The 21,140-nt window shown below is 41.5% G+C and overlaps 1 long non-coding RNA gene across 1 annotated transcript in view; it reads right to left on the bottom strand.

The window, feature by feature from the left end:
* The window catches only part of LOC142760777 (uncharacterized), a 409,581-nt gene that overhangs the window by 126,698 nt on the left and 261,743 nt on the right, over positions 1-21,140 (bottom strand). The window lies entirely within an intron of this gene.

Genomic DNA, 21,140 nt, shown 5'->3' with positions numbered 1-21,140 from the left:
CAACGGAAAGTCAAACTGAAACCACAGCTTCCGTTTCAGTCACCATTGAAATCAATGGTGACGGAAACATTGCTAATGGTTTCCGTTCATCACCATTCCGGCAGGTTTCAGTTTTTGTGACGGAATCAAGAGCGCAGTCGACTGCGCTAATGGTGACTGAAACGGAAGCTGTGGTTTCAGTTTGACTTTCCGTTGCGGGGTTACCTCCGACGGAATCCCAGAACGGAAAGCCAACGCTGATGTGAACAGGCCCTAAGGCTTCTTTCACACTAGCATTAATATACGTTTACCTCTCTTCCGTCAGAGGAAGAGAGGATCAATACGTTAAACGGAAAGCAACGGCTCCATTAGAATTACCATTGCTTTCAATGGTAATTCTTTTGTATCAGTTGCTTTCTGTTTGTCTCCGTTCGCTAAGTTTCCGTTTTTTTTAAAGGAAACAAAAGTGAAGTCTGCAGAACTTTTATTTCCGTTCAAAAGAACGGAAACCTAGCGAACGGAGACAAACAGAAAGCAACTGATACAAAAGAATTACCATTGAAAGCAATGGTAATTCTAATGGAGCCGTTGCTTTCCGTTTAACGTATTGATCCTCTCTTCCTCTGACGGAAGAGAGGTAAGCGTATATTAATGCTAGTGTGAACAAAGCCCAATACAAGTAAGATATTAATAAATAAATAAATTTAAAAAAAAAACCCAACTGGGATTTGAACCAGCAACCTCCAAGTGTTAGGCAGACAAGCTAACCACTACACTATAGAAAGCTTCAGTGAATGCCTGTGAAACTATAGTACTTGAGGGTTTATTAAATGACAGGCACTATTAGTCTTTCCTATCTGCTGCGTGTGGGTGGTGACTGGTCAGAGACTCACAGTCAGACTGGCTGCCGCAGCTGCTGCATGCAGAGTTCACTGTGAGACTCACCAGTCAGCCCTATTTGTAGCTTTCCCACGCTAATTAAGCACAGGAAAGCTACAAAGCCAGGAGTATACTGCAGGGGGGGGGGGTCGTTTTACTGACAGCAGAGGGCTCTATAGGGGGGAATCATCCCCCCACCATAGAGCCCTGACTAGTTACTATACTGGAAGGTTAGGGGGGTCTGAGCATCTGACTGCTCTAAAGTGGGGGCAGAATCCCCCCAATAGAGCTCTCTGCAGTAAGTCAGACGCTCAGACCCTCCCCCACCCACACTAATCGTTCCATTATAGTGATGTGAGGGCTCTATGGGGTGGATTATTCCAGCCCCATAGAGCCCACTGCTGTCGTAAAATGCCCCCCTGCAGTATACTCACGTCCCAGCAAGGCAGGCACTTACCTCGTGGTGCTGGTGCTGCTCGTCGCTCCTCCTGCAGACTTGCTCCTCTCTGGCTGTATGCCAGGGGGCTGTGGGCTGTGTGGCTCTACCAATCAGGGGGCTGTGGGCTGTGTGGCACTACCAACCAGGGGGCAGTGGGCTGTGTGGCACTACCAACCAGGGGGCTGTGGGCTCTGTGGCACTACCAACCAGGGGGCTGTGTGGCTCTTCCAACCAGGGGGCTGTGCGGCACTCCCTACAGGGGGCTGTGCGGCACTCCCTACAGGGGGCTGTGCGGCACTCCCTACAGGGGGCTGTGCGGCACTCCCTACAGGGGGCTGTGCGGCACACTCTACAGGGGGCTGTGTGGCGCTATCTACAAGGGGGCTGTGTGGCGCTGTCTAAAAGGGGCTGTATGGCGCTACCTACAAGGGGGCTGTGTGGCGCTACCTACAAGGGGGCTGTCTGGCGCTACCTACAAGGGGGCTGTCTGGCGCTTCCCACAAGGGGGCTGTCTGGCGCTGCCTACAAGGGGCTGTGCGTTGCTACCCACAAGGGGCTGTGTGGCGCTACCTACAAGGGGCTGTGTGGCGCTGCCTACAGGGGGAATCTGTAAGTGGGGGGCTGATGGTCATTTTACTGTGAGTGGGGGGTTGATGATCATTTTACTGTGACTGGGGGGCTGATGGTCTTCAAGTGGTTTCCACCTCTGACCTCCAATTGAAATTAATAGGAGGCAGAAAATACCTGCGGCACCCGTTTGGAGCTTTTTTTCCTGCGTCTTTTGCATTCGCTTCAACAGCTTAAGAAAAAACACAAAAAAAAGGTCACACAACGCTGTTAGTTGCTGAAGGAATTTTGAGGCAGATTTTTTTTGCCTTACAAAAACGTGTGTGAACATGCCCTACGAGTGGAGTGCTTGTTCTTAGCCGTTTTCAGTCATTCTCAAAACAATTTTTGAAAGGGGGGCCAAGAGGAAATTTTGTTTTTCCAGTGCTGCCTCGAGTCCGAAAATGTTGGGAAACTCTGTACTAGGCTACAGGGTCCTAGAGCAGCTCAGTTCGTCATGGGAACGGGGCCTAGGTGAGTACAATTTTTGTTTTTGTTTGGGGGCACTGTCTACACGGGGGAGGTGCAGGGACTGTATGGCACGATCTACAAGGTGGAGGTGAGGGACTGTATGGCACTGTCTACAAGGGGGTGGTGGGGGACTGTATGGCAATGTCTACAAGGGGGAGGTGGGGGGCTGTATGGCACGATCTACAAAAAGGAGGTGGGGAATTATGGCACTGTCTACAGGGAGGCTGTATGGCAAAATCTACAGGGGGCACTATACTGTGTGGGGGCCACTAAGCCGACATTATACTGTGTAGGTGTACTACAGATGGCATAATACTGTGGGCACAATTAGGGGACAAAATACTGTGTCCTTGAAGGGGTTGTAATATATTATATTATTAAATATTATTATTATACTGTATGGGGGCACGAAAGGGGCATTATGATTTTTTTATGGGCCATTTTTTTTTATTGATGGGGTGGAGCGCCGAAAGATCATTTCGCACAGGGTGCCATCTATCCTAGGGTCGATTCTGGCCTCAAGCACACGAACATATTTATGTCCTCCCTTTAATACTGGCGTAAATACGGGTCCTTGGTCACACGTATTCGACCCGTATTGCACCAGTATTTACGGACCCGTGCCCGTAAGTACGGGTCTGGTGTCACCTGTATTCCACCAGTATTTACGGGCACGTTTTCGCTGCAAAATTGCACTGCACTAATCGGCAGCCCTTCTCTCTATCAGTGCAGGATAGAGAGAAGGGGCAGCCCTTTCCGCAGTAAAAGTAAAAGAAATTCATAAGGCCTAAAGGCGGAAAAAGTGGAAAATTATTCATCTTGTACTGATTTTATAACATGACAAAAACTGGCATTTTAACAGGGGTGTGTAGACTTTTTATATCCACTATAGATTAGTGTTTATGATAGAGGCAAATTGTTTTGGGGCAGTGCTAAAGGTTAGGAAGCCACAAATGCTCCTCCAAATGAATATCATTGTTAACATTAATTGTTGGCATAAAATGCGCTAGGTGTGTAACCCGAAGAATATATTTTCCTATTTTGCCGTATGTTTTGTTTAATACGGTGAAATTATATTGTTTTTAATGTATTTTCCTTCTTATGTCTTCATAGGAGCAAACTAGAAGGAGCCACCAATGTTACGTGCATCTGACTGTTGAAATAAGTAAAAGAGGGGCCATTTTGCGCAACTTTATCAGTTAAGACTTCAGTATAAGTTTTTTGACAATTTTGAGATATCTTTAAGGTTGTAATTTTTAGAAGTGTATTCTTGAGTATAAATAATTCATAATCTATTTTGTTTCTGTTCAACTTCCCAGTAGAATTCGCATGGAGGCTTTAATAATTCTTGATTCTGCAAAAACACCATCTCGGAGAGGACACGGTGATGAGGAGGTCCATCAGTCATACTCAGAGGCTGCTAGTCACGTTGAGGTGAGTTTTTATTGGAAAAAAATAAATTATAATTTATTTTTTGTCTTCCAGGTTTTGACCTAGACCATGTTTACTAATGTAGTTATTATTGGTGGGTATGGTCAAGGGAAGCAGGCAAATTTGACCCCAAGTTTGTACTAATATATATTTTTTCTCCTTCTCTTTCAGATTTTTGGCCACTGGAGAGAGTTATTTACATGGAGGGCGCTGGGCTATTTCCAACAGTCCCATAGACATAGAATTAAGGGTGACATCTGCCCCATTCAAGCTTCTCCTCACTACGGGGATGTACATTTTTCCACTTTGTAGTGTTCTTCTGGAAAAGAACCAAAGATGTTAGTGTGTCGAAATGCAGACAAGTCATGGCTATGAGAAGTCGTCTTGGCGGTCTTGGCTAGGTGAAGAATAGAAAAAGGGAAAGTGACCTACACTGTACATAAAATTAGTGCCAAACAGCCACAATTATATCTAAAAAAAATATATCATCTTTTATGCTGCAGTCAAAACAATCATTAAAACCAATGATGAGTCTCGCAAGAATCGGCATCACAGGAGCACACTAACTAGACCCCTAAGTTAGTTCAAACCCCTGACCAGTTTCTTAAATAATTCCAGACCCCAGACAAGACCCCTAAATCAAACCCAAAATTAATAAGACCCCAGATTAGACTAAAGGAAATTAACTCAGACTGCTCTATTTACTTACTGTTCCTCGCTGGCTTCTCTGCTTTTTGGGCTCCGCTGCACACATGGTCCTGATGCCAGCCAGCACAAGGACCTTGTATGTACCGCAACATACAACATCCTGGCGGTGACTAACATCAAGACCCTGTGTGGCGGGCTGTGAATAAATGCAATATATCTTATGCATGACTTTCATCTGAATGGACACCATGTAACAATGTAACACTACATTTCTCTACCTATGCAACCAGTATACTAATAGTTATGTCACTGTACATAGAGATCAGGACAATACACAGTATATAGAGAATTTATATAATAGAAATATATATGGCTATGAATGTATGACATATGGGGGCACATGTATGACAACAATGCCAGTCAATTTCTTGTAAATCTGAATAGAAATGATAAGATCACATTATAAAGCTTCTGGTCCTCAGATTTTGCACATTTTACCCACGTCCAACATATTTTTGGATTTGAGGATGCGTCAAATTTATGAGAGGCCTGCAAGATGTTAAATGGTAAAGATGACATCCTCCGCCAGGTCAGACATCAGTCAACATGCTTCTAACTCTAGCACCTACACCAAAGTTACATACATTATATATCAATTTTATATTAAAACGCACCATGACATTATTTCAGTGTACTTTCCCTTTAAATTAGCTGAGGCATGAATCATCATGGCAAGTGCCGCAAACAACAACAACCAATAGAATCGCAGGATTTGAATTTAAAGATAGAGAAAAATCATCAGTTGGTGCCAGTCTGCGATTGCTCTTTTCAGAGATAAGACAGGCTCCATTTTGTTCTTCAAAGCGACTTGACAAACGTTTATTTTTATCGGAGGAGAAGACACTACTGCGTATCTGCGTCTTCTGAGAGACAACACCAACTGTCTTCAAGACTTCACAGGTAAAGTGCCGCCATTTACTAACCATAATGACTGATCCACGTCATCCCAGACACAGACACAGATGCTTCTTCCACTACTGAAATGGATTGTATTTTATTAATAAACTCAAAGGTTTTCAGCTAAATACCCAAAATCTGGATAAACTAAGGAGACAAGAGTAAAATAACCCGACGTATCATCTCCTTCCTCAGATCTTTCTGATGGATCCCAAGCTGTAGGACCGTATGCTTATTATTATTCTGTATTTAGAGAGGTTTCCATTCTAGAAAATGATATCAATAGGATCTTCCACCATATTCTGATCAGTCTGCCAGGAACATCACCCCATGTCTTCACTTTTACCCTTCATAGTGGCAATCCCCCCCCCCCCCCCCCCCCCGGTGTGCAGGGAACTACAACATAGTCTGATTAATTGATTACACAATGCTGTCTCTTCATTCTCAGGATCGCAGGGGTCCCGGAGATCAGACCCCACTAATCAGAATGTTATGTCATATCCTAGTAATATGCCATAACACTCAATTATGAGTAAAACCCTTTACTATTCATAGTATATACATTTTATACCTCAGTGCAGCTGTCCTGTGATTCTTCTTTTTTTATTTTCAACCAAGTTTTAAAATGGGTCCGGGGATATGGATAATGTAAGAGGGATGTTTATTGTGTTTTTCCTATAATATATATATATGTATGTATATAATATTTAGTATGTGTGTAGTAACATATCTTATAATGCAGAGGCATAACTTGAAGCTCCTGGTCTCTAATGTAAAATCTGTAACAGGGCCCTCTCTATACCATTTATAATACTGGTGTCTTCTTATGGAAGAGGGGATTTTGGGCCCCCTATGGCAGTAGATCCTGGGTGTGACTGCTACCTCTGCACCCTCTATAGCTACGCCCCAGTTATAATGTCAGTCCAGCGCGCATATTACATGTTTATATTAATATACGTTTTTGTACTGTGACTGTGTGGCACGGAAGGGGTTAAAGGAGGGATATATCCTGCTAGGGGTGGGTCTGTCCAAGATAAATTTAGGTGGGCCATGGGTCCTATAGGCATAGAGGGCACCCGCCCCACTGAACGTTTTTTGGGTAGTTTTTGGGGCGGTCTTGCACATCCTCCCCTTCTGGGTTTATAAGGCGAGGGCGGGCAGTCATCTTCCTCTTTTGGCCATTACTTGTCCCACCCTCCTTTCCTATTTGTTTTGTGTTGAACCTAATTTTTCTTTAAAAAAAAAAACTGAAAAGAAAAGAGAAATATATATATAAAAATAATTAATTATACAAAATGTTTTAAATAAGAGACAAAAAAATAAATAAATAAATAAATAAATAATATATATATATTTGTCTCTGAAGTACTATGTGTATTTTATACGGAATTATACTCCGTACAATTGTCATGTTGTTTAGCGACTCCAAGTTTGTAAAAGGAATTGTAGTTTTTCTGGTCATGAGGCATTTGATTCGTTTGTAAACTCATGTCACAGCAGGCGGTAATTTGATATGAAAAGAATTGACCTACATGCCCTTCCTTAGGCGGGCTGGCATACGGGTATAATAGGAAAACAGTTTATTTTGAAAATACTTAAATAATAAATAATTAATAAAGCTGTGGACGACCCTCGTGTCAACCCACGTTTAAAAGTTTAGTTGTGTGTCGTTCAAATTACTTGTATGGTTTATGTATAATCCACCCCAGCCTGTACATGGTATTGGTATGCGCACAGTCAGTCACATTGCCAAATATTCATGGTAATATTCTCTTCTCTTTAAGTTTCCCAGGAAAAGGAGAAGAGATGGCGAGGAAGAGGAAGAGAGAGATGGTCACTCTTCATGTGGACGAGACGTCAGTACAAGATTTTATATCACTGCAGTCACTACATATCAAATCCATACTAAGGGTATGTTCACACGGCAGCGTCCGTAACAGCCGAAAATTACGGGGATGTTTCCAGGAGAAAACAGCCCCGTCATTTCAGCCGTAACGACATGTGCAGGCGCTTGAAAGCCGCGTCCATTACGGACGTAACTGGAGCTGGTTTTCCATGGAGTCCATGGAAAACTGCTCCATTTACGTCTGAAGAAGTGACATGACACTTCTTTGGCGCGGGCATCTATTTACGCGCCGTCTTTTGACAGTGACGCGTAAATATACGCCTCGTGTGAACAGACAAACGTCAGCCCATTGCTTTCAATGGGCAGATGTTTGTCAACGCTTTCAAGCCGTAATTTCGGACGTAATTCGGGGGTTAAAATGCCCGAATTACGTCTGTAAATAGGCCGTGTTACAAACCATTACAGATCTAATCTATCAGCTTCTTATTAACCTCTTCACCCATGAGAATAAACGTCCTATAAGGGTGACGCGTCCTTCTACCAAGGTCATACAAAGCTTAAAGGGAATGTGTGTCTAGAATTTTTTTTTTTTTTTTTTTTAGTTAAACAGTTAGTATATAAATGATTACACATTGTTCTAATTTTTTTTAATTTTTTCACAAGTCTGAAAATATTATAAATTATATTCTAATTTATAACATTTCCATGTGCTGGTAACTAGAGGGAGCAATTCCCAAAATTGCAGCATTGGCATGTGGTAAAGCAACCTCATTGCCTTATGCTGCAAAATTGGAGAAGACACACTCTCTCTAGTAAAGCTCATTTGCATATATATAAAATAGGTCATAACTTGGCCAAAAATGGACGTTTAAAAAAACCAAAAAAAACGTTACTGTTATCTACATTGCAGCGCCGATCACATGCAATAGGAGATAGGAATTTGAGAATCTGGTGACAGAGCCTCTTTAAACATGGATTTTACTAAGATTTCCCTGTCATTTATTCATTTCATTTTTAATTCATTGTAAACTTATTAACACATAATTGTCTGTATTTTATATTTTTACATTGGACTGCTGACTGTAATATCTATTTCTTCGCCAAACATGGACTCCTTGGATTGCTTTTCAGGGTTCTGACTCCTATAAAGACATTATACGAGAGCTGAATACTGCGTGGCAGCCTGAGTAGCGCTCTTTACTTTGAGGGATGTCATGGTGGGACACCCCACTCCCTTTAATCTGCTCCTCACCCTCCTCTATTTCTTTTTTTTTTGTAACTTTCTCTTCGTTCTCTGTACTCCTATGCGGCTGTTGAATCCGTCCTCTTCGTAGGGGGCCTGGAGTCATGTAGACTACTCTCCTGCGTGGGAATATTGCCTTTCACCTCAGTTCTTTATATGTACGCTGCATTTATACTTTCTGTACACTTATGTAATTCTGTACCCCAAATGTTTTACAAAATGGACCTTTTCGATCATGAAAATAAAGATCTTATATTTTTACATTGGACTGCTGACTGTAATATCTATTTCTTCGCTCTACGCTCTTTGTGAGTGATGGGAGGTAACACACAATCACAACACACACACATACACACAACAATAAAATTCACATAGTTTAACACTCCTTACGTTGTCTGAGTCATTTCTTGTATGAAAGTGACATATGGTGGTCTGTGTGATGGGTTTGTGATAATGTCCTCCCTTCTGATCGCACTGGAGAAATTTACTGACACTATGTGAGGGACGTCCGCTCATCATCGACATTCAGGAGAGGCATCAGCAGAAGTCTACAGGAAAGAAGACATTTACAAATCAATGAAGAAATGCATTTATTGGATGTAAGGTTCATGGGTGGGCGTTAGTTAAATTGTAAAATTAAACAACTTTCTAAATAGTCTTTATTAAAAATGTTCTACCATTTTTTTGCTCTAGAGTCTGTGCAATTCCTATACATAGCTGGCTGTGCTGCTGCTTTTGTCATAGATCTGACAGCTCACTGCTCGCTCGGGACTGACATTATCTGCTCTCCCCTCCTTTCTTTCAGTGTTAGAGATACCAACAGGGAGGGGCGGGGGTTATAAACTATATTAGATACCCAAATACAGTGACAGCCACAGTGTACCTAAATCTAATGACAGCCACTGTGTCATCAAATGCAGTGACAGGCACAGTGTCTTAAAATACAATGACAGCCACAGTGTCCACAGATATAGTGACAGCCACATTGTTCAAAATATATTAACAGTCAAAGCGCCCCCAGATATTGTGCTAATTACTGTGTCCCCCAAATATATTGACAGGCACAGTTTCCCCCGATATAGTGATAGACACATTGTCCCAATTTTGAAAACCGAACTGAGGGCGGCTTCAGTAAAGGCCCGGCAAAGCATCACAAGGAAGGAAACTCATCATTTAGTGATGTCCATGTGTTTAGACTTCTGACAGTCAGTGACTTACAGCCAAGTATTAACAATAATCCTTATATCTATTGTGATGGTAGTTTGACTCTATATGCAGGGATCATCTGGTTTTATTTTTACACCAAATACTCATCTTATTGACAAGAAAATATCCCAGGTCACACTTCCAAAAAAATTAGGTGAAAAGCTTTGATATTAACCTTAAAGAGACTCTGTCACCAGTTTATATGTGCCCTATCTCCTACCTAATCTGATAGTTGCTGTATTGTAGATAACAACAGTTTTTGTTTTTTTGCTTTTAAAAGAGTCATACACTTCTCTTCATTCATGTTCAGTTGTACTCACAGCACAGCGTGATCTCGCGAGATCACGCAGTGCTGTCACTCCCACATTAACTTTACCGGATTGTCGGGAGAATGAAAAGACATCTTCTCCTGGCTGGAGGCGATGTCTGGTCATTGTCCCGTAGGTCTGGTAAAGTTAATGTGGGAGTAAGTGACAGCACAGCGGGATCTCAGCGACTATCAGATTAGGTGGGAGATAGGGCACTTATAAACTGGTGACAGAGCCTCTTTAAGGTTAATATCAAAGCTTTTCACCTAGTTTTTATTAGATGAGAATACCACTTTAAAAGATGCGGATTGGTTGGATGCACTGGAGTATCCCTTACTAGTATCTCCTGCTGTTAACAATAAGAAATTATTGCTATCTCACACCAATGCCACTGCTTAGAAGGGGTTGTAGTCCATCTACCAATTGTCATAGATGTATGGCAGTCAACGCCGACTTTTGGCACCTTATATGGCAATGCCCCAATATTTCACACTTTTGGCAGGTAATTGTATCCTTACTGACTGATATTTCCCAGTTCCTATGACTCCAGATGTTTGTCTTCTTGAAGCCTGGTCCTACTACAAATAATCACTTTCACAGGAGGCCCTCCACTTGGTCTGGAAAACCATTGCTATGTGGTGGATGGCAAGGCGATCACTCTCTGTTAGGCAGTGGCAAAATATGATTCATACAATAATCCCATATGAGCGCTTGGTATACAAGAATAGGTGGTGTCCCAAAAAATGTACCATACTCTGGGATACAAGCTATTCATCCACACTCACACCTTACTCTGAGAACTGACTTAGGACTTCAATGTCTGCCTATACGATGTAACTCTGAAATGTGATGAGGAAATCGGATTCCCTTGGTTTCTTTTTCCTTAATCTGTACCATGTGCATATACTGTATATTGATATTATGACCCACATGATGTCTTACTATTGTAGGAAACATTTTTCTGTACCAAAAACAGGGAGAGAAAATGTAAGCAATTCATACAATCTGTTGTGACATTTCTGCTGTAATGTATCTTTCTTATTGTCTACTGAATTTTCAATAAAAAGAGCTTTAAAAAACTTTTGTTAATTTATCCAATTTGTTTTTTTAAATGTAAAAATGGAGGGATGATGTAAATAAATGGCTAGTTTCCTAAAAGCTTAACCCATTAGTGACTGCCAATTCGCCTTTTCAGGGCGGCCACTAATGGGCTTTATTCTGATGCATACGCCTTTTCACGGCGCTGCATCAGAATAAATAAACAGAGCAGGGAGCCGTTAAATCTCCCTGCTCTCCGCTACCAGATGTAGCTGAGGGCTGGAGGAATCCCGGCTCGAACGGGTGAGATCGATATTAGTATCGATCTCACCCGTTTAACCCTTCAGATTCGGTGCTCAATAGCGGGCGCCGCATCAGAGCGGTTTTGGAGAGAGGGAGGGAGCTCCCTCTCATCCCACCGGCACCCGGCGTTTTAAACGGACAGGCATTAATAGACTGCAATACAAAAGTATTGCAGTGTATTATAAAAGCGATCGGAGGATCACATATGTGGGACTAGTAAAAATAAAAAAAGAAAGATTAACCTCTTAATGACCGGGCCTGTTTGGGCCTTAATGACCAAGCCAGATTTGTTAAATCTGGTATGTGTGACTTTATCAGAGAATAACTCAGCGAAAGTTTTGAATATCCAAGTAATTCTGACATTGTTTTTTCGTCACATGTTGTACTTTATTTTAGTGGTAAAAGTAGACTGATGCGATTTACGGAAATTAATAAAAAAATAGCAAAAATGAAGAAATTTTGTAAAAATTATCATTTTTCCCTATTTTTAACGGCAATATGTCACATATGTACATACATACAGTACAATTTTTTTTATTAAATATATATTTCCATCTCTTTACTCTATTTTGGCAGCACTTTTGAAAAAAAATTTTTTTTGGAGCAATTTAGAAGACTTGCAAGTTTAGTAATAATTTTATACATTTTGAAGTACATTTGGTTTTCCTGCACCAAGCCAGGTTTTCAGAGGCTCATAGGTGTCAGAATGGTGGAAACCCCCACAAGTGACCCCATTTTGCAAACTACACCCCTTAAGGTATTTATTAAGGGGTGTTGTAAGTATTTTTACCCCACAGTTTTTTTGTAAGAATTCATGCAAAGCAGGCGTAAAAAAATATAATCTCACTTTTTTCATAAAAGTATAACTTTGAAGACCGATTTCTTTGTAAAGCGACCATGAGAATGAAGAAACACACCCCAAAATCTATCACCCTGTTTCTCTTGTTTTCAAAAATGCCCCCATTGTGACTCTAATGCATTGCCTGGACACACGGCAGGGCCCGAAAGGAAGGGAACACCCGGAGACTTTCAGGTCTCATATTTTGCTTGAAAATGTTTTAGGCCCCACTGTATATTTGGAGAGGTTTTGAGCTACCAGAACGATAGAAACTCCCCATAAACGACCCCATTTAGAAAACTAGACCCCTTAAGGTATTTATCTAGGGGTGTATTGAGTATTTTGACCCCACAGTTTTTTGCTAAATTTAATGCATAGCAGGTGAAAAAAAATAAAAAATCACTTTTTCCATAAAAATATCATTTTGAAGACCGATTTCTGTGTAAAGCGACCATAAGACTGAAGAAACACACCCCAAAATCTATCACCCTGTTTCTCCTGTTTTCAAAAATTCCCCCATTGTGACTCTAATGCATTGCCTGGACACACAGCAGGTCTTGAAAGGAAGGGAGCACACAAAGGCTTTCAGGACTCATATTTTGCTTGAATATGTTTAAGGCCCCACTGTATATTTGGAGAAGTTTTGAACTACCAGAACGATAGAAACTACCCATAAACGACCCCATTTAGAAAACTAGACCCCTTAAGGTATTTATCTAGGGGTGTAGTGAGTATTTTGACCCCACAGTTTTTTGCTAAATTTAATGCATAGCAGGTGAAAAAAAATAAAAAATCACTTTTTCCATAAAAATATCAGTTTGAAGACCGATTTCTGTGTAAAGCGACCATGAGAATGAAGAAACACACCCCAAAATCTATCACCCTGTTTCTCCTGTTTTCAAATATGCCCCCATTGTGACTCTAATGCATTGCCTGGACACACAGCAGGGCTTGAAAGGAAGGGAGCACCCGGAGGCTTTCAGAACTCATATTTTGCTTGAAAATGTTTTAGGCCCCACTGTATATTTGGAGAGGTTTTGAACTACCAGAACGATAGAAACTCCCCATAATCGACCCCATTTAGAAAACTAGACCACTTAAGGTATTTATCTAGGGGTGTAGTGAGTATTTTGACCCCACAGTTTTTTGCTAAATTTAATGCATAGCATGTGAAAAAAAATAAAAAATCACTTTTTTCATAAAAGTATCACTTTGAAGACAGATTTCTGTGTAAAGCGACCATAAGAATGAAGAAACACACCCCAAACTCTATCACCCTGTTTCTCCTGTGCCCCCATTGTGACCCTAATGCATTGCCTGGACACACAGCAGGGCCCCAAAGGAAGGGAACACCCGGAGGCTTTCAGGACTCCTATTTTGCTTGAAAATGTTTTAGGCCCCAATGTGCATTTGGAGAGGTTTTCAGCTGCCAGAACGATAGAAACTCCCCATAAACGACCCCATTTAGAAAACTAGACCCCTTAAGGTATTTATCTAGGGGTATAGTGAGTATTTTGACCCCACAGTTTTTTGCTAAATTTAATGCATAGCAGGTGAAAAAAAATTAAACTTCACTTTTTTCATAAAAGTATCACTTTGAAGACCGATTTCTTTGTAAAGCGAACATGAAAATGAAGAAACACACCCCAAAATCTATCACCCGGTTTCTCCTGTTTTCAAAAATACTCTCATTGTTGCCCCAATTTGCTTATTAGATGTGTGGCTGGGCCAAAAAGAGAGGGAGCACCCTTTGGCTTTCAGGGCACAATTGAATAAATGACCCCATTTTAAAAACTAAACCCCTAAAGGTATTCATCTAGTGGTGTAGTGAGCATGCGGACCAAAAATTTTTTAAAGGAGGAAATAATGGGTATCATTTCAGACACTATGGGTATATAATGTTTTCTTCAAACTCTTATTACGTTTCCACATGAAATAGAGGAGACGTGGTAGAAGGTTATTTTGTTAGAAATATGCAACATTAATAAATTTGTGCGGCATACAGAAGAGAAGTGAAGCCGTGTATTCATAATGGATACATGTCGCTATAGACGTATTTGCCTGTACTTATGACTATGTCTTGCTGAAGAAGCAGTTGGTGCCATTATGATGTCATTGTGGACAGAATTCTGTCCTAATATAAAATCAGTCAGAGAGGAAAAAATAAACTGTACTGGAGTGACGGGCAATATCTTCAAACAAATGGAGGAAAATGTATCCAACTATGTTGCAAACTCGAGTCTGTTCACTAGATAGAAGAACACCTGCAGGGCTGTCATGACAAGGATTTTTTTTCAGTGACTAGTTGTACAACGTCTCTTTAGCTCCATCAATCCTTATGAGGGACGAATGTGCCAAGTGACGCGGTACACCATAACAGGCCCCTGCCCGGCAAGGTAGGAACCGCTATGTGCACAAAACAACCAATCACCTACAGAATATATAAAGGGACAGTGTCCAAAACCATATATAGGGGGGCGGAGCTTGACCGCGAGCAGAGAAGGTGGATTGAGACGGAGCTCCTGAGGCAACCCGGCTAACCTGAGCTTATAGCAAGACAAGACACAGCAGAATGGTGCGGACCGGGAAAGCAGGGAACACTCAGGCACCCCGAAACCGGGGAAAAACCAAGCAGACCTAGATAGGTTTTTAAAGAAAACGATGGAGCGCTCTCCGGCGCGAAAATCAAAGATGGCGCCGGATGCAGCATGCAGCCATGAGGCAACAGAAGACTCAGATGTCGGCAGCACGGGAGAGCAATCGGAGGCCGGGGGTTAGTCCACATATGTCCCTGTGTCAAGGGGATTCATAAAGCGTGTTCTCTTTAAAGCATTGGGCCCCATAGCACAAGATCTAGCCGAAATAAAAGCAGATCTGCGACATATTGGAGACAGGGTGGACACACTAGAATCCGCACAAGCAGAGGTGGCCAGGTTTGGAGCAGCAGTACAGGAGACTTTATATGTCCAACATGATCACATAAATATGGCCTTATTGCATGCGGAAGATCAGGAGAATCGAAGTCGCCGCAAAAATATCAGGATACGTGGCCTCCCAGAATCCATCTCACACGAGACGCTGCCAGAGGTAGCACGGGAGATTTTTACATCCATTTTGGGAGGAGAGAGAGCAGGGCCTATCCAAATTGAGCGTATTCACAGGGCACTGAGGGCCAAGCCACGCGCTCAGGATCCACCTAGAGATGTAATATGTGGCCTGCTTAGCTATGTGGACACTGCTGCAATATTAAAACAAGCAAGGTCTTCAGACGGAGTCAGTTATGGGGGAAACCCTGTCCTTCTTTTTCAAGATTTGGCTGCCTCAACACTCACCAAACGCTGCATATTAAAACCACTGCTGGATAAGCTACGATCTAACAACATCCCGTTTCGATGGTTATACCCTTTTGGAGTGGCAATACACAAACAAGATAAGCATATCGTGATACGGAAACCTGAAGATCTACATGTGGCCTGGGACTTACTTGGATTCCAGCCTATGGATATTCCCTCTTGGCTCCCGTTGGCATATCCGCCGAAGATACCGTCCCTGTCAGAAGCAGACCCCTGGATAAGGGTATCTGGATTTCGATCATCGCCAGGGAAGAAGAATACACATACTGTTCAAGGACGAGACCCTATCTGATGTTGCTGGGATGTAATTATGTTTATGTATTTGCATAAATCTTTGCTCTAATGTGTGGCCCCAGGTTAAGGGTTCCTGACATATATATTGCAGATTTAAATGGTGTTAACATCATTTGACACAGTTGAAGACTAATCACAACTAGTGAACAGGTCCCCACTTTAATATATATTAAGCCTTAAAATAAGCACTTGAAGTGTCTTGTCGGTTTTATACAAGTTTTTAGAAAAAGCAGCTTAGGTAGGGCTTGGGTTGGGTGTCTTGAGGTCAATCTCATTAGTTCTAATATGACCCCCCGAGTCTGTACTTATAGGGAGACTCCTCCTTATAACAGGGTGAAGCTATAGGTTGTTGTAGCTGATAGTGTTTCACTCTTACCTTGTGTTAGAAGTTTACTCCGATACGGAGTATGGTTAAAGAATGTTATATTACTTTTCTGTTCTTTTTGCTATGTCACGTGGTATGCACAGAGAAGGGAATGGTCATATGTCAAATATGGCAGAAATTAAGATTGTGTCTCACAACGTGAGGGGTCTGAATGTCCCACAGAAGCGTAGTCAAGTTATTAGAATGTGGAAAAAACAGGCGGCACAAGTAGTTTTAATACAGGAGACACACTTCAAAAGGTCTAAAATTCCTAACATGCCCTCAAGAGATTTTAATTTATGGTTCCATTGCCCATATGAATCTGCTGCTCGGGGAGTTAGCATAGCTATACATAATAGTATTCCGTTTTCATTTCTAATGAAAAAGGAAGATCTAGAGGGCAGATATTTGTTTATAAAAGGGAAAATTGGTAACACTATATATACTTTTGCTAACTTATATGCCCCCAATGCTGGGCAGTCTTCATGGCTCATATGTATCTTGAATGCTCTGAGAGAATTTTCTGAGGGGATTTTGATTGTAGGAGGAGATTTAAATATACCGCTCAACCCGATATTAGACACCACAGGGTCACAACACACCTCATACAAAAAGCTGGCACAACTGAACAAAGTTCTACATTCTCTACACTTGACAGATATCTGGAGATTATTACACCCTCTAGCTAAAGATTACTCATATTTTTCACCAATACACAATACATATCACAGATTGGACTATATTTTCCTGCCACAGAAATACACATCATTGGTCCGATCGGCGGACATAGGGCACATTTTACTATCAGACCATGCGCCAATTTCAGTGACTCTCAGTTTGACGGGCATCCCTAAGGGGAATTGGTGTTGGAAATTAAATGATACTCTCATCGCAGATGCGAGTAATACTCAGATAGTAGAAAACCATCTATCTCAATACTTTAAACACAACGCATCGGATTCGGTCTCAGATCCAATTATATGGGAAGCTCACAAGTCAGTGTTGAGAGGGGAATTAATTTCAATGGGAACGCATGCCAAGAAAAAGACAAATGCAGTATTAAATGACCTTTATTCCAGATCGCTTTTTTGGAAAGAGTTCACAAGAAAACAGTAGCTATTTCTTCACTGGAAGAATTAACTAGTCTCAGAGAAAAGGTAAAAGATGTACTTAATGTTAAATCTGCACATCTTCTCCAAATATCAAAATATAAGTAATATGCCCATGGGGACAGGGGGAACAAGATGATGACGGCATTAATCCGTAAACAACAAGCAAGGACCTTTATATCAGAGATTAAGCAAGAGAAGGTGGGAGTGGCTACAGACACTGCTCAAATAGCAGAGGCTTTTCAGGCCTTTTATCACAATTTATATAATTTACGGAACACGTCTGAGACACCAACAATAGACCTGGACAGGGCTTCCCTGATCACTAGCTTTCTAGATACTATTGACCTCCCCAAAATAGAGGGGGAAGATCTAGATATTCTGACAGATCCATTTACGGAAATGGAATTGGAAAAGATTTTGATGTCCATCCCTTCGGGGAAAAGCCCAGGTCCAGACGGGTTCACAGTGGGATACTATAAAAAGTTTAAGACTACATTATTACCCCACTTCACCAAACTATGTAATTCCTTACTCAGGGGCGAACACTTGCCAAAACAAGCTTTAGAGGCTCATATCACAATCCTGCCCAAAGAGGGGAAAGATCCCACATTTTGTGGCAGCTATAGACCCATTTCCCTATTGAATGCGGACATAAAGTGGTGGGCCAAGGCTTTAGCTGCCAGACTGGGTGCATTACTACCTAAAATTATAGGACAAGAGCAAACTGGCTTTGTTAGAGAACGACTAGGTAAAGACAACACATGTAGAGTTTTAAGACTGATTGAATACGCCAAGCTACACAAAGTTCCCCTTGTCCTCATGGGTACAGACACCGAAAAGGCCTTTGATAGGGTCGATTGGGAATATTTAGAAGCGACACTACAAAAATTTGGGATCCCTCAAATGTTTATTCAGGCGATATTTTCCCTATATAAAGACCCTAGTGCTAGAATTAGGGTAAATGGGACTCTTTCCAACCCTTTTAACATTAATAATGGCACACGTCAGGGCTGTCCACTTTCGCCGTCCTTGTTCATTATGGTCATGGAAACTCTGATTCAAAAAATAAGACAGGACCCACAAGTGCAAGGCCTTAAGGTCGGAACATACACCCATACCACAGCAGCATTCGCTGACGATTTGTTAATAATGACTTCCAATCCTGAGACTTCGATTCCTCACCTGACGAACCTGCTCACAGATTTTGGGGAGGTTTCCAATTTTAAAGTAAATTTTGGGAAATCGGAAATATTAAATATTTCTACCCCGAATCCAGTCATCGATTTAATAAAAACTAACTCCCTATTTAAATGGCCTGACAGCACCCTGACATACCTGGGCATACAGATCACGAAAGATCCATCACAACTATATCAGTGTAACTACATACCAATGCTGGAGGCTATACAAAAGCAATTAAAAGAACTCAAAGTCCCTTTTCTGTCATGGATGGGACGTAAGAATCTATTAAAAACATATATTGTACCTAAGCTTTTATATTTGATACAAGCACTACCGATATGGTTACCTAGAAAGTTTTTTGATAAGGTTCGGAAGATGTTCTCCTCCTTTCTATGGAATAATGCTCGGCCACGCCTTAAATACAAGTTATTAATACAGAAACCGAGGTTTGGGGGCTTGGGGGTACCAGACGTATTCACTTATTACAAAGCTAATCATTTAAATAGATGGCACTCTCTGATGAATACAACACAGTCCACTCTGTATGTGGAACTAGAGTGAGAATTACTTGAGTTACCAGACAGACTTTTGCTCTGGGGCCTGAGGCACTTCTCACCGAACTCCATCAGTACTAGCACCCTAGTGAAGGGTACTATAAGGGTGTGGCAAGAAGTTAATGGGAGGGATCCTCTTTTATCAGAAAACATTCCGCTATTACCGATGAGCCTTCTTCCTTACCTAGTTGACAAAAAGAGAATCCCAGTAAGCTCATTTTGGAAACACATGGATAACATTACAACATCTCAATTTTTTGAATCGGAGTCTCGGGATTGGTTAGCTCTTTTGCTTAGACGTACAGGTCTATTTCTTTCTGACTTTATTAAGAGGCAAGATTTTCAGACAGTATGTGATAAGTACACAGCTCGTTTTGTCAATTCTTTACATCTGTCCACTTTTGAAAAAGCATTACAGCAAACTCCAACCCAAAAAGGTGCTTTAGCTAGATCCTATGATAGGCTGTTGTTGGGAGAAAAAGAAGATAAGCTGGAATTAATCGCTAAGTGGGAACAGGACCTCCGTACTACCTTTACGGTAGAGGAACAACGAATTATGTTGAAGAGATCCCAGGGGTTTTCACAGTGCATTAGAATTAGAGAAAATTCTTACAAAATTATATCCCGATGGTACAAAACCCCAGTATGGCTGCACAAGATTAATCCAGATATACCAGAGACATGTTGGAGGTGCGCACTGTATAAGGGTTCGTTACTACATATATGGTGGGACTGTCCCTTGATACAGGGTTTTTGGAGAGCGGTTATCTCTGAAATTAATTTGATTTGTTTAACAACAATTCCTGTATCCCCACAAGTGGTACTTCTATGGTTATCATCTGATTCCTTTACGCCTAAGAAACAAGATCTGGCGACTAACGTACTTACTGCGGCTAAGTTGCTGATTCCGATAATGTGGAAATCTAACAGGCCACCCACTATAGAAGATTGGATTAGAAAGGTACAAGAGATACGTAGGTTTGAGGAACTTTTACATTGGGAAAGACAGACAAGGTCGAGATTTCTGCATAACTGGTCACCATGGGTGACCTATTTGGATAAAACCAGCTCCTTTTAGAGAAGATATTAAAGAGAGTCATTTCAGGCGAGACATTGTATAAATCAAGGGTATGTGGATTGGGATTGTTGCATGTTCCATGAGATTCTGGAGAGGTTATAGGGTATATCACGTGAATGGTTAAAGTTATGGTTAATTTATCTGGTTATGTTTATGTATTAAAAATTGATCCCATAGTACATTCCGCATGGATAAAGCAGATTGACATAAACAGTTTTAAGAATGTACTTTATTCCTTATTGTAAAACTGAGAATGTGAAATGCATTTTATTTGAAATATTATATGATTGTGTGACATTCCCAATAAAAACAGTTTGAAAACAAACAAAACCATCTATAGGAATTGCTAAAATGCACGACTTCCACTAATTCAGGGGCGGCACGGGCCGCAGGTGTTGGATTTATCTACTAATAAATGCAATGCCCACATTTATTTTTTATTTCAAGAACGCTCGTGGGGGTCCATGTTCTGAATAGACAGATGTGGGCTCCTGCACAATAAACTGTATTCATTTGTGAGTGATCAAGTCCTGGATTTAATTGTCCAAGAATTGTATAAAAAAAAATCATAAGGGCGGGTTCACACATGGCGGAATTGCACTTAAATTCCGCTGCGGACACTCCGCAGCGTTAATCCGCAGCGGAGCCGTTTCTACATTGACTTTCACTTTAATTTAGCAGTGTTCGTTTACACGATGCGTACAATTCCGCTGCGGAGCATAGGCTGCGGAGCGGAATTTGGTGTCCGCAGCATGCTCTGTCTGTTGCGGAGCAGTGGCGGACTCATGGCGGAATTTCTCCATTGACTTCAATGGAGATTCAAAGTTCCGCAATGAAGTCCGCAGCTGTCATGCACATGTCATGTGTGCTGCGGATGCGTCTTGCTTTTTTTACTTGACATTTCTTCATTCTGGCTGGACCTATGTATTTCTAGGTCTACAGCCAGACTGAGGAAGTCAATGGGGCTCCCGTAATGACGGGAGCGTTGCTAGGAGACGTCAGTAAATAGTC

The sequence above is a fragment of the Rhinoderma darwinii genome, chromosome 4 (genome assembly GCF_050947455.1).
Source record: "Rhinoderma darwinii isolate aRhiDar2 chromosome 4, aRhiDar2.hap1, whole genome shotgun sequence".
Lineage (NCBI taxonomy): Eukaryota > Metazoa > Chordata > Amphibia > Anura > Rhinodermatidae > Rhinoderma > Rhinoderma darwinii.
Note: the sequence above shows the minus strand (reverse complement) of the source record. Positions and strands in the feature narration are given on the sequence as shown.